The sequence below is a fragment of the Orcinus orca genome, chromosome 8, assembly GCF_937001465.1.
Source record: "Orcinus orca chromosome 8, mOrcOrc1.1, whole genome shotgun sequence".
In the NCBI taxonomy this organism is placed as follows: domain Eukaryota; kingdom Metazoa; phylum Chordata; class Mammalia; order Artiodactyla; family Delphinidae; genus Orcinus; species Orcinus orca.
In genome coordinates this window covers 20,457,202-20,472,534 of record NC_064566.1, presented here as the reverse complement: position 1 = coordinate 20,472,534, position 15,333 = coordinate 20,457,202, and the positions used below count along the sequence as shown (strand labels likewise).

General features: G+C 36.2%; 2 long non-coding RNA genes across 2 annotated transcripts in view; one reads left to right on the top strand and one right to left on the bottom strand.

The window, feature by feature from the left end:
• The window catches only part of LOC125965116 (uncharacterized), a 40,724-nt gene that overhangs the window by 12,350 nt on the left and 13,041 nt on the right, over window positions 1–15,333 (top strand). The window contains exon 2 of the long non-coding RNA XR_007478648.1: window positions 8,358–8,410. This is a non-coding gene — a long non-coding RNA (uncharacterized LOC125965116). The remainder of the gene's footprint in view (window positions 1–8,357; window positions 8,411–15,333) is intronic.
• The window catches only part of LOC125965117 (uncharacterized), a 46,182-nt gene continuing 39,934 nt past the window's right edge, over window positions 9,086–15,333 (bottom strand). The window contains exon 3 of the long non-coding RNA XR_007478649.1: window positions 9,086–9,423. This is a non-coding gene — a long non-coding RNA (uncharacterized LOC125965117). The remainder of the gene's footprint in view (window positions 9,424–15,333) is intronic.

Below are 15,333 nucleotides of genomic sequence, written 5' to 3'. Positions count from 1 at the left end.
GGCCTGGGGAGATGGGTCAAGAGGTTGCCTGTGAAAATTCACACAACTGCAGGCTTCCAGCAGAGTGTTTAACTTGTCTCTAGAAATTTGGGGCTAAGGACTACAGGGTCAGATATCACTCTGTGACTTTCTTGTCACAACAGTTTCTGTGACGTTTTAATAAAAGTGAACACCTCATTAACTGAGACAAATTTTTTTTTCTGGTTTGTGTTTGTATAATGGAAATGGTAGAATTGTTGAATTGATAAGATGGGAGAAGGCAAGTGAAGAGCCTGACAATCCCAAACTTTCTAGAAAATGTTCTTGAACTTAAAGGAGACACCCTATGTCATATTAGGACACTTTCCACAATTTAACTTATATTACAGTTAGTTATGTTCAATTTATATTTCTAAATAAACTTTAAGCAACTTGAATGAACATATCATATGGTCTTTTATGCAGCTCAACACATGACCTAATGTTTTACATATATCAGGTGCTTAAGCGTTTGAGTTCAGTGTCTTCATAAGATTATTTTGCTACCTTGAGTTAACTGATTAATTAGTCCACCAGATCAAATATTAATATAGCTATGATGATTGATTTTGGCTGTGGGTTGGCAGGCTATAATTCTCATTTTTTAATAGTTGTTACCAAATGTCTAAATAATCCAAAAATATTAACATGGTATTGTACAAATATAGCCAAAAACAAAGAAAGTTGAATTAACTACCATAAGCTTCTAGAATTTTATGACTAGAATACAGGGGAGATATTCTAGTTTCTCTCACTCATAATACAATCTCCCTCTACCTTAACATATTTACCTAAGCCTGATTCTTCCATTTTTATGTTAACCTTTTTGTAACCAAGTGGACATAATAACTCATTTTTTGTATTCATCATAGTACCAGCCAGGGCTTCTACTCAGTATTTGTTAGTGTATTGAAATTCAGCTTTATCAAACTGAAGAAAAGAACTCACAATATTCTCATCTTCCTATTGGCTTTTGCTTCAGTAGAGGTTTACAAAGACAGATAAGCCTTAAGACAGTGAACACTAATGTAGCTAAACAGGTAAAGTACTTAACAGAAAACCATAAAAATGAAAGTAGCATTATAGTCCAATAAGAAGTACGAATGTGAGGTACACGATAAAATAGCAGCATATTACAGAAAGATTTAAACTAGTCAGAGAGGTTGGGAACTTTTCTTTGAGGAAGTAGGATATAAAAAAATAATATGATATTAGTTAACTAAGAAAAGATAGAAGGAAAAAGTTATCCAGTTAGAAGGATAGCTAAATCCCCATGTGCAGAAGAATGGCATGACAAAGAAACTGAATAATTTAGTGTATGTCTAATAACAGACAGAAAGGGAAATATCATATGAGCCATAGCTATAGAAGTAAGTAGATGCCAAACCACATAGGATTTTGAAAGTACTATTAAAGTCATGTTAGGGTCTTTAGCTAAGATCAACAGGAAACCAGGGAAATATTTTAAGCAAAATTATGACACAACTTAATTTCTGTTTTAAAAAGTTTACTTGAACTGCAGTGCAAATAACCGATTATAAGATGAAAATATATGCAATTGGACCCACTATGGTTAAGGTGGCAGCAGTAGATTTGATAAAACAGTGGATTCAAAACATATTTGAATTAAGGTGAGAGAGGTGTCAAGAGTGACTCCTAGATCTTTGGCTTGCCTATTTGTTATCATTAAAAATCTAGAAAAAAACAAAAGGGCTTATGTCTTGTAGGTTCCAAGATGGCCCCCAACAATCCTTACTATCTGGTATTACCCCCCTCTCATTCTGAATCATGACTGACTTGAGTACCTGAGAGAATACTGTGGAGGTGTTATTGCAGCACCTGTGTTGGTCTCTTGGGGAGACCATCCATCATATTGTGAAGACACTTCAGCAGCCCTCAGGAGAAGCCCGTGTGGAGAGTAAGGGAGGCCTTCTGATAACTGACAGTACCGATTGGCCAGACTTGTGAATAAGGTACTTTAGAAGCTCATCTTCCACCTTTCCTCAAGCCTTAAATGCCTGCAGTCATGGGCAACATCTGACTGAATACCAAGCCAAAATAACCTAGTCAAGCCACTCCCAAATTCCTGACTTAGAGAAACTGTGAGAGAAAGTAAATGTTTGATTTGTTTTCAGCCTCCAAGTTGTGAGGTAATTGGCTACACAGAGTTAGATAACTAACACCTGCAGAAAGTCTCTGAGGTTGGCTTTGGGCATATTAAGTTTGAGCGGCCACCACATATCCAAGAGGAGATTAGAAACTGGCAGTTGTGTACATCCACCGGGAGCTGAGAGGAGAGTCTGGATTTGACATGCAAAATACGGAGTGACCTGCATATCACTGGTAGTTGAATCACCTACAGGAAGAATATAGAATAAGAAATTAGGCCTATGAAGAAACTTTGGGGATTTCAGCATTGAATGGCTGGGAAGAAGAGGATAGGAACACAAAGAAATACAGACAAGAAGCGATGTGGGGAGTAGGAAGAACTCAAGTTGTTCAGAGGAATGTGTGATTTAAGGAGGAAGGTATGGTCAATAGTATCAGATATTGAAAGATCCCATAATATAAGTTCAAAAAAGCATGTTGGATTTAGAAACATAGATTTCTGACCTTACTGAGAATTGCTTATGTGTATTATTTTGGGAGGAAGCCAAACTGGAGTCCATTGAAAAGACTAGAGAGAGTGGAGAGAGGGAGTGAGTGTAGAACAGCTTATCAGCTCCCTTCAGAGGCATCAACTATGTAGCAATTCGAAATGTTCTCTAATTTGGCCATCTGGAAGTCACACTGAATCACTTTCACGGTTCATTTGTACAGTCAACTAGAGATCAAGTCACATCTATTACTCTTGATTTATGATTTAAAACGGTGATCACTTAATATTAGAGCCATCAAAATAAACAACTGTTACAGAAAAAACAAAAGTAATGTTAATATTTTTATGCCCCCCAATGTAATCATATAGAAAAAATTCACACTCAACAAAATCACAAAGCTTTATAATAATAGCAGAAAAAATGGGAAAAATAAAAAATGAAGTAAGAGATAAGGAATTATGAGTTCCTACCACAAATTCAATAGTAATGGACATATTTTCCTAGAAATTAGTGGCAATAATCATAGGAGAGAAATGAAAAAAATACAGGAAACACAATGTGTCCAACAAAAGAAAAGAGCATGAGGGAATACCACAATAGTTACTCAAACCTAGAAATTCCCCATTAGTCTGATTGCGTATACATGGATGGTAGTGTTCTATTAAAAAAGAGTGGTTTCATGCCGCGGAGCGGCTGGGCCCGTGAGCCATGGCCGCTGAGCCTGCGCATCCGGAGCCTGTGCTCCGCAACAGGAGAGGCCACAACAGTGAGAGGCCCACGTACCGCAAAAAAAAAAAAAACAAAAAAAAGTGGTTTATTTTCTTTCCTTCTTCATCTACAACTTTACAAAGCTCCATATTGCTACCTGCCATAGTACATCTGAAATTGCAGTCCCTTAAATGGAAATGAGTATTTATTATCTCATGTAATCATTTTCACAATCAAAATGGAGAGTAAAATAAAGAGGAAATTTCTCATATACTTATTTCCTCATTAAGAAATGCTACATGAGACAACTATAGATCAAAAGTGCAATCCTGGGCTTCCCTGGTGGTGCAGTGGTTGAGAATCTGCCTGCTAATGCAGGGGACACGGGTTCGAGCCCTGGTCTGGGAGGATCCCACATGCCACGGAGCAACTAGGCCCGTGAGCCACAACTACTGAGCCTGTGCGTCTGGAGCCTGTGCTCCGCAACAAGAGAGGCCGCGATAGTGAGAGGCCCGTGCACCGCGATGAAGAGTGGCCCCCGCTTGCCACAACTAGAGAAAGCCCTCACACAGAAACGAAGACCAAACACAGCAAAAATAAATAAATTAATTAATAAACTCCTACCCCCAACATCTTCAAAAAAAAAGTGCAATCCTTTCTCTCATTTGTAAGTACAAATAAATCAGATATTTAATAAATAATATCAGAGTAATTCAAAGAAAAGGAAAACTCAAAATTTATGTTCGGCCACATATTGCATTTCATTATAGATTAATAAGCCCAACAGTATAAACCAAAGACATTTTCTTGAAATTCTCAGTTTCTCAATTTAACACCCATTATTCAAAATGAATATGGATGTATTATTACACTTTTCCCAACCATCTCCACTTTAAATCAGTTTTGGATAACGGCATATCTATGTTTTGCCTATTCATGGCTATCCATATTGCATATCTGAAATTATTTTTTAAATCCATATTGTAGATGTTTACTATATAGCAAAATTGTTGGTTTTCCAGCTCTAAGAAAATCATGGATTTGTTCTCTGATGTCACTTTTTCTATGTCACAGTTCTATACGTCAGAAGTCCAGGGGTCTTGGCTGGGTTCTATGCTCAGTGTCTCAGAAAGCTGAAATCCAAGTGTCAGCCAATTGTATTCATATTGGAAATTGGGGTCCTCTTCCAAGCTCATTCCTTTTCTCCACAGACTTCACTTCTCTGCAGTAATAGGACCAAGGTTCTCTTTAATTTGCTGGCTTTCAGCCCCAGGGGCCTCTCTCAGTTCCTTAAGACTACCACATTTCTTCTCACATCATCCATTTTATGCTAAATCCCACAATACATCCAGCCCTTCCCTTGTTCTAAATCTCTCTGACTTCTGCCATCAGACAAATACATTTCTTTGTTTTTAAGGGCTCATATAATTAGATAAGGCCCAGCGAGATCATCTCCCTATCCTAAGGTCAACTATGACATATAACCTAACATCATCATGAGAGTGATATCTCACCATATTTACAGGGAATTAAGGTGTGTTATCTTTGGAAGCCATTTTATAAATTCACACCAGGAAAAAAAAAAAAAGTGTGATTACTTCAAAAAGTAAAATGCAAGTCTACAATGGTTCCTTCAGACTGCAGCATCTCAATACATTTATTATCTTCCCTAGCTCTATTGCCCAAAACTCAAGGCCAAGTTACACACCTATCCTGCATGTCATTCCCACCACAAATATCTGTCTTTGGGTGGCATTTAATGTTAATCACGTTCTTTGCTTTCCATTAGAGTAATTGTTTGTCTCTCTCCCTCCTGTGGAAGATTATTATATCTACAATCTATCTACATAAGTGTTGTGGTTGTAAATATGTATCTTCTCCCTTGGTGACTATTATATACATAATCTGTTACCCTTTTCCATTAAGCTAATGAATGGTTGACACTTGTGATTAGAGCAATCTGGCACCTTTAAATGTTGTCTTAAAAGTAAAAAATTGAAAGAGTCCACAGTCAAACCTACTGAACAACATCTGTTTTGCATTCAGCATACAGTAAGAAGTTCTTGCTTCCTACTGACAAGAGAAGATATTAAATGGATTATGACTTAATTTCTCTCCTACTTTAGTCAAAGCAAACTTGCTGATTCCACAGTTTAGACCATGCCCTTGGCTTCTTTGATGATTAAGAAAAACTTTAAAAAGACAAATTTTGGAGATAGAGTGCAACCTCTTGTTTACCACTCATTATTATAATAAACCAAATTTAATCAAAATAATGACAACACAGTTATGTGTAAGTTATAAGTCTGAATCTAATCATTGGAATCATTCTGTGAGAAGACATTTTGTTTCTTTTTTACCAGATAATTCAAAGGATTCAATAAAAGGTGACCTAACAAGAGGACACATTTTAAATGACCTTTCCTTGGAATCTTCAATTTACCTTTGAAATGTGTGAAGAAATAGATGACTCTTTTGAGATGCTCCAGATTTGACCTCTCATATATTCAACTGGTGTTGGAATTTCTCTACTTTAAAATTCCTACTTTCAACACATAACAAACATATCAATGTTAACTTTTCTCCTTCCCCACTTTTGCATTAATACTACCATGATTTTTCATTACTAAGCTAAAATATTGGTCTAGACATTTTCCTTCATATTCTAAATTAAATTTTTCACTAAGGCTTGTCCTTGTTTCCTGCTTGCTCCACTGCTGCTACTTTAGTCTACTGCTCTATATCACCTCAATCTTAAATTACTATACAATCCGTTAACTAGTTCCCTTACCTTCAGCAGTCTCTGTGTATTTCAGTCAGGCTAATTCTTGTTAAACATTGGTTTCATCATGTCAGAAAAAGACTCAAGGACTTATTATGGCTTCCCACTTGGGATCAAGTCCAATTTCCCTCTCTTGACTGCAAAGCCAAATATTCCTTCAACTTTATTTTCTATTACATTTCACATACACTATCTATTGCAGTCTTGTTCACGTTCTTACTATCTTCATATAAAAGATTTCTTTTTGTCAATTTTTTGCATCAATTGCAACATAGAATGCTGTATCATATTCTCCAATTCGAAATTGAGAAATCTAACAAAATTGTTTTGAATGAAGTTAAAGACAACTAAGTGCTACTAGAGCATCTTAAGGAAAAAACTGAACGAACCTTTTGGCCAATCCATTACATCAGACCCTGAACTGGGAGCTTTACGTTTATTATTAGTTAATTTAATTTTCACAATAATACGGGGTAGGTATTTTTGTTGTCTTCTCTTTCTGATAAGGATACTAGGGCCCAGATGAGGACACTAAGGCAGAGATAAGGAAACCAAGGCTACACAGTGATTAAAATATAGGGCATTGGTTCTAGAGTCTAACTTCCTAACTATTTACCCTATATAACAGGTCATCATATGGAGTTGCGGTCATAGTGTAAGAGTCAGTGAAAACATGGATAGAAAAGTATTCCTTTAAGACAATGTTGGGTTTATGCATTAAACCTTACCCAAATCTCTACACATTTTAGTTACAGGAGCCAATAGATGTTGTATTGTGTGTGGTTTTACTGTTCTTCTGTTTATTTTGTCTACTCTATTCTGTTTGTTTATTCATTTGTTAACGTGTTAAGTCAGGTGGAACTCATCATCCTAATATAATCACAGTGTGTTCACTGAGAGAATGAAAAGTATTCACCATAATGACCCAAAGTTATGAGTTTGGTGGGCTCATTGCAAAATGGCACCCTAAATCTACAACTGTGACTTAAACAAATATAATTTTTATGTGTCATGATGATTCTCATTTTCTTGTTTTGATTCAAATAAGTGAATAAATGCTCATGATTTCATAAAGCAAAATCCACCACATGATAAAATAAATCTTATTTCTATTTCCTTTATCTTGCCTGCTCATACAGTATTGAATAATATAATTAGTACACAAATATTGCAAAACAAATCATTTAAATACTATTTGATTCTCTACATCATTAGTGATTCAGCACAGTACAATTTATTTTCCTTAATTAAAAATATCAGTCCCAGGGGATTGGATGGTTTGAAAGAACATTATTGACAGGGGATTTATTTATCTGTTGTTTGCTTTGTTTACTTATTTATTACCTCCAGGTCACTGAGCCTGATCAAATTGCAGTGAGAAGTTATTATTATAAAAGGGGAGTCTCCTGATGTGCATGAGTGACCAGGTTACACCAATATTGTTCCTCCACATAAAAGTATGGACATTAATATCACTAATGTGAATGTCTGCACTGAGACATTACTTCATGCAAGTCTATTAAATGAAATTTTGACACTCTTTTCAAGCAAACCACCCTTCCCAAGCTGATTAGAATACATTGGCTGTAGGTAAAAATGTTTTCCTGCATTTCTGGGGTTGGTCTAGGATGAAAAAAAGTATGGGTAATATTCCCTTTTTAACCTTTTCTTTCCAAACCATTTTCTACTCTTGGGATCATTTGAGCAATTCCCACTACAATTTATTCTGGTTTAAAACAAAATCATCACATACATTTCTACTATTTACTTACGTGCTTTTTCCTCAGTTGACTTTCTAAAAGTACACAGATGTATTTGTTTTCTTGTATATATATAAATAATACATGATAATTGTAAAAAATGTTTAAAATGAGAAGGGAGTTAAATGATATTACTAAAGTCACTGAAATATAATGACATATGGTTGGTAGTTGGTCACTGTTACTGTTTTGGACACATATGAGGCATTTAGCTACCATAGTGATATTGGTTATATTTAGAAAAATATGATCTGCATTGCCTAGAGTAGGGCTTGTGTGTAGTGGGAGGTCAATAAATATTTGTTAATATAATTCATTAGATATGGACATACATTTTGATATACACTATTGCAAAATCTATAAGGTGTACTATTACTCATTTTTTTTCTAAATCAAATTTACAACTTAGAAACAATAATATATTGAGGTGTTTTAAATTTTTGCATACATTAATTGTAAAACTTGACAAATTATCCTTATCTCTGACAGGAGCCAATCCATCTTACTTCAGAGTTAAAAGAACTTCCAGCTGGATTAAACAGGTGAAGAGAGAACCATATTGTTTTCATTCCAATTTTGAGATGGGGCAATGAAGTAGGTTTTTCTTTCTGAACTCTGAAATAATTTTACAGATATGGCTTTCTCCTTTGCTTAAAGTCAGTCTGTATGCCCAGTGTTCTGGTGATATATGGCTGCACGAAAGACTAATTAAAAATTCAGTGGCCTGGGACTTCCCTGGTGGTGTGGTGGTTAAGAATCTGCCTGCCAATGTAGGGTACATGGGTTCAAGCCCTGGTCCAGGAAGATCCCACCTGCTGTGGAGCAACTAAGCCTGTGCGCCACAACTACTGAGCCTGCACTCTAGAGCACACAAGCCACAACTACTGAGCCCACGTGCCACAACGACTGAAGCCCGCATGCCTAGAACCTGTGCTCTGCAACAAGAGAAGCCACCACAATGAGAAGCCCGCGCACCACAACGAAGAGTAGCTCCTGCTCGCTGCAACTAGAGAAAGCCTGCACGCAGCAATGAAGACCCAACGCAACCAAAAATAAAAATAATTCAGTGGCATGACCAATATGATTTCTTGTATCTCCAAGTTGAGTATGTCAGGGAATGCAGGTAACACTTTGTTGGGCAATTTATTTGCTCACCTGAGATTAACTAGGGTGACTTAGGGCAGGTCTGGAGTGTCCAAGATGGTTTTACTTACATGTGTGGCATCTTGGAGGTGACAGCTAGAAGGCAGGATTCAGCTGGCCCCTTCATCTTCACCATGTAATCTCAGGCCTCTCCATGTGGTCTCTCCAGCAGGACAGTCATACTTTTATGTTGGCTGATGGCTCCACAGGACCAAAGCAGAAGCTACAATTCTTTCAAATGCTAAGCCCCAAACTGGTGTGGCATTATTTCTGCCACACTCTATTGGTCAAAGCAGTCATAGGTCAGTCCAGATTTAGGGGGAGCAGAGATAAACTTCACCTTATGATATTCTAGTTTTCAGTCATCTTTCTGTTGCCACATTGAAAATAACTAAATCCAATAGTTTTGTTCCTACAAAGGAAAAAAGAATAGATAAGTTACTTGAAAATGAGGCATATATGATATAAATCTCAATTTTTAATCTTTTATCTCATACAAAGTATATGGAAATAAATTGTATTTTTAAATAAACAGAAAAAGAATCAGACCCTAGATTTGCTTTTCTTTCATGTACAAATTTTTTAGGAGGGGAAAAAAGAAAACCTAAAGTGGTTTAATTTATACATGCTCTATTGTAAAACAGGATAAATGAGCAACATATATTATTACTAATTAGGTTATAGCCTGTTTTCTTTTCCTCTTTTTCTTGTATTAACTTGAATGCCCGAAGTACACTGTTAAGGAACCAGAACAGGAGAATTCTGTTTTCCGAGCCATTTTATTTTTAACCTATTCTGTTTCATACATTTTGAGAGTACAGATAAAATGAGTAGCCATCAAATGATAGATCTTGCATGGGTTTTAGCTTGGCTGTAATTTAATTTCCTCTGCTCTTGAACATCTATACCCTTCTACAACCTTCATGTGGTGTTTGGATTTTGTTTGTTTGTTTGCCTGTTTATTTATTTATTTTTAAAGCCAATTTCAAGTAGTCTGCTTTCCAGCAGCTCCTGAAACTATTTGAAAAGCTACCTTCTTAACTCTTACTGGATTTCAACTTTTGATTGTGTATACTTGAAGAATGGGCCACAAAGCCTAGGCTGGCGCAAACCGTCATTTTGTTATTACAGCAGTAAATATGCTTCACTGTTGGGGAGTTCCCAAGAAATACAGTGATAGTTCTTTATATTTTTGAAAATTTCAGGAGCAAATGCTTTAAAGATTCTCACTTTTGAATTCATTGAGAGGCTTAAAAAATGTTGAGCAGGTATGGTACATATTTTCCATTTTGATTTTTTCCCTAATTCTTATAGGCAGTAATATGAATTTTCACCAAATACCTTTTCAGCTCTTTTCTGGCTTCCTATCCATTTCCTATTCTCATCTTTAATTCTACTATATTAATTTTTTTAAGCTCATTGGCTGTCATATGTCTCTTTTGTTATCTGAGAACTTTTTTTTCTTATTTTAATCATTGTGTATTTGGAGAAATTTCGCTACTCGAGCTAAGGATCACAAGAAAGAGATCTGACCACAGTTTCACAAAAAGGAATGCTATGTTTTAGTGAGATGAGGGTGACAGGTAGTGATGTGATGGTGCAGAGAGAAGGAAACAAGAGCCAAGCTGAAAGAAGAAACAGAAAAGTAGCAGTTCAAAAATTACCCTTCCAGTTCAGCAGCTAAAAAGAGTAAGACTAGGAAAGATGTAAAAATTTTTTTAAAAAGTGATAAAAAGTAGACACTATAAGTGAGTTAAGACTCAAGGAGATATAAAGATAAAAAACCACTTTAACTTAATTTTGTCAGTATACCAATTTATATAAATGAGATAGTATCAATTTTGATGGGATTTCCTATTATCTGCATTCTGATACATTTGTTTGATGCTGTAAACCAAACAAGGAAATAACTGTAAACATTCATTATAGTCTAATTAAATTGATTTTTTTCCTCTTTAATTTAAAATAATTTAAAAAGAAAACAAGGAGTCTGTATTTACATTTAGAAATTGGCCAGATTAAAAATATATTGAGATACAAAAAAAGCATATATGGGTAAGACAATGTTTAATTTGTGGTAAGTGGTGACAATTTCTTGTGACTCAGTTCTCAGCACAACTATACATTATGAATTTTCTGCCAAAACTACTCTGGGCACTATAGTTTTGTAACTCAGTTTCTCATAAAAAGATAGATGACATTTCCCCAGTATGATCTGATGTTAAAAAAAATAATTAGGGAACAGACGCCCTCCGGCGACCTACACGCACAGGCGGGGCCAAATCCAAAGCTGAGCCCCTGGGAACTGTGAGAACAAAGAAGAGAAAGGGAAATCTCTCCCAGCAGCCTCAGAAGCAGCGGATTAAAGCTCCACAATCAACTTGATATACCCTGCATCTGTGGAATACCTGAATAGACAACGAATCATCCCAAATTAAGGAGCCCTGTGGATGAAAGGTGCTTGGTGCTGCAGCCAGGAGTCAGTGCTGTGCCTCTGAGGTGGGAGAGCCAACTTCAGGACACTGATCCACAAGAGACCTCCCAGCTGCACATAATATCAAACAGCAAAAATCTCCGAGAGATCTCCATCTCAACGCCAGCACCCAGCTTCACTCAACGACCAGCAAGCTACAGTGCTGGACATCCTATGCCAAACAACTAGCAAGACAGGAACACAACCCCACCCATTAGCAGAGAGGCTGCCTAAAATCATAATAAGTCTACAGACACCCCAAAACACACCACCAGACGTGGACCTGCCCACCAGAAAGACAAGATCTAGCCTCATCCACCAGAACACAGGCACTAGTACCCTCCACCAGGAAGCCTACACAACCCACTGAACCAACCTTAGCCACTGGGGACAGACACAAAAAACAACAGTAACTACGAACCTTCAGCCTGCAAAAAAGGAGACCCCAAACACAGTAAGATAAGCAAAATGAAAAGACAGAAAAACACACCGCAGATGAAGGAGCAAGATAAAAACCCATCAGACCTAACAAATGAAGAGGAAATAGGCAGTCTACCTGAAAAAGAATTCAGAATAATGATAGTAAGGTTGATCCGAAATCTTGGAGATAGAATGGACAATAGAATGGACAAAATGCAAGAATCAGTTAACAAGGACCTAGAAGAACTAAAGATGAAACAAGCAACGATGAACAACACAATAAATGAAATTAAAAGTACTCTAGATGGGATCAATAGCAGAATAACTGAGGCAGAAGAACGGATAAGTGACCTGGAAGATAAAATAGTGGAAATAACTACTGCAGAGCAGAATAAAGAAAAAAGAATGAAAAGAACTGAGGACAGTCTCAGAGACCTCTGGGACAACATTAAACGTACCAACATTCGAATTATAGGGGTTCCAGAAGAAGAAGAGAAAAAGAAAGGGACTGAGAAAATATTTGAAGAGATTATAGTTGAAAACTTCCCTAATATGGGAAAGGAAATAGTTAATCAAGTCCAGGAAGCACAGAGAGTCCCATACAGGATAAATCCAAGGAGAAATACGCCAAGACACATATTAATCAAACTGTCAAAAATTAAATACAAAGAAAACATATTAAAAGCAGCAAGGGAAAAACAACAAATAACACACAAAGGAATCCCCATAAGGTTAACAGCTGATCTTTCAGCAGAAACTCTGCAAGCCAGAAGGGAGTGGCAGGACATATTGAAAGTGTTGAAGGAGAAAAACCTGCAACCAAGATTACTCTACCCAGCAAGGATCTCATTCAGATTTGATGGAGAAATTAAAACCTTTACAGACAAGCAAAAGCTGAGAGAGTTCAGCACCACCAAACCAGCTCTACGACAACTGCTAAAGGAACTTCTCTAGGCAAGAAACACAAAAGAAGGAAAAGACCTACAATAACAAACCCAAAACAATTAAGAAAATGGGAATGGGAACACACATATCGATAATTACCTTAAATGTAAATGGACTAAATGCTCCCACCAAAAGACACAGATTGGCTGAATGGATACAAAAACAAGACCCATATATTTGCTGTCTACAAGAGACCCACTTCAGACCTAGAGACACATACAGACTGAAAGTAAGGGGATGGAAAAAAGTATTTCATGCAAATGGAAACCAAAAGAAAGCTGGAGTAGCAATTCTCATATCAGACAAAATAGACTTTAAAACAAAGACTATTAGAAGAGGCAAAGAAGGACACTACATAATGATCAAGGGATCGATCCAAGAGGAAGATATAACAATTGTAAATATTTATGCACCCAACATAGGTGCACCTCAATACATAAGGCAAATACTGACAACCATAAAAGGGGAAATCGACAGTAACACATTCATAGTAGGGGACTTTAACACCCCACTTTCACCAATGGACAGATCATCCAAAATGAAAATAAATAAGGAAACACAAGCTTTAAAAAAAAAAAAAAAAAAAAAAAAAAAAAAAGTAGCCAAGTATGAAAACAGCTAAAACATCCACTGACAAGCACGTCAATAAAGAAAATGTGGTATACACATACAATGGAATATTATTCAGCCTTTAAAAAGAAGGAAATCTCATCATTTTCAACAACATGGATGGATCTGAAAACATTAAGTGGGATAAGTCAGTCACAGTAGGACAAATACTGCATAATTCCACTTACAGGAGGTATCTAAAACAGTCAAAAGTGTAGATGCAGAAAATTAAATGGTGGTTGCCAGTGGATGGGGGTAGGGAAAATGGGAGCTATTGTTCAATGGGTGTAAAGTTACAGCTATACAAGATGAATTATTTCTAGAGATCTGCTGTAAAATATAGTGCTTATAGTTAATAGTATGGTATTGTGTACCTAAAATTTGTTAAGAAGGTAGATATCAAGTTAAATGTGCTCATCACAGAAGAAGAAAGCAAAGGGACACAGGGAAACTTGGAGGTGACTGATATGTTTGTTATCTTGACTGTGGTGATGGTATCACAGGTGTGTGTATATTTCTAAACACATTAAATTATATACATTAAAAAAAAAAAAAAAAGAATATGCTCAATTCCTTTCACATTATTGCAATCTGATCTTCCTTTTACCATAGATTAGTTTTACAGAAAAAAAAAAAATAATAAAATAAAATAAAATAAAATAATTAGGTTAATTTTAAAAATCTAGAAAAGAATCAGACCTATACAACATAATCATCATCAACAACGTTATCGCTTATATTTAATAAATAGTAGCAAAAGGTAAAAATAAAATAAGCTTCTATGCAAGTATAAAGGATATCACAGTACACAGGTATATAAAACAGGCTAAATAGTCAACACTATTTAGAATCCCAGTAAAAACTGTTATTTATTTAGAATCCCAGTAAAAACTGTTAGTTTGTATTAAAGAAAGATCCCATTTATTGAAGTAAGCAGGCACCAGGGTTTATAAAAAAAAAAAAGAGAGAACACAGAGGAGATATTCGATTTCAAGATATACTCAATTAATTTCAAGGAGGTTATCCTATTTATGAGTCATTCTACTGGAATCCCATATGCAAGCCTCAATTACAATGAAGACTCACTTGTAAAGGCTGGAGTGGTTGCTTCAAGCATGGGGCACACTGGCTCAGTCATGCTGGTCAGTAATTTAGGGTAGTAGTTGGCCTCAGAAAGATCTGGACCTACCACTTACCAGCTATGAGTTAGACAGGATAGCTAAGCCCATTAAGCCTTCATTTCCTGTAGAGTTAATAACTGTCAGGCAACTCTTGTTATAGTGTTTACCAAGGTGTCTGGTGCATATTAATTTCTCAGTTAAGGTTTGCTGTCATTGCTGCTATTACTTGGGTTGAGTCCCTCAGCTAGAGTCCCAAGTTTACTCCTGCTGACCAGGTTGCATGTTGAAAATCCAAAGGCAGCTACCAGTAATATTAAGGATGTAATTTAAAGATGTCTGTGCAATTCCCATGTGTAGTCCCAATATACGTTTATGGACTTTAAAAGAGATTAACACTAAGGCTATGAAAATTAAGAAACATAAAAGGAAAGGCAAAGAAAAAAGTACAGTGAAAAAGAACATAAGAGCAAGAAATTCAAAAAGTTGATCCTTGAAATACAAAGCAATGTACAGTTGATGGTTATGTTTCAGGCATATACAGGGGAGTAATCTTGGGTGGTACCTTCCTCAGGCCAAATAAATAATGTGCATTCTGCCTACTCATATCATGGTCCTAGTTATTGTCACTGCAAAAGCAGAAGCTTCCTCAGAGAAAACATCACTGGAATCAAAAGTAGTTCATTACACAGTAAAAAAGACCATTTTTGAATCATAGGACTTAAGATGCATAATAAAGAGGCACTGTCCTTCCTCT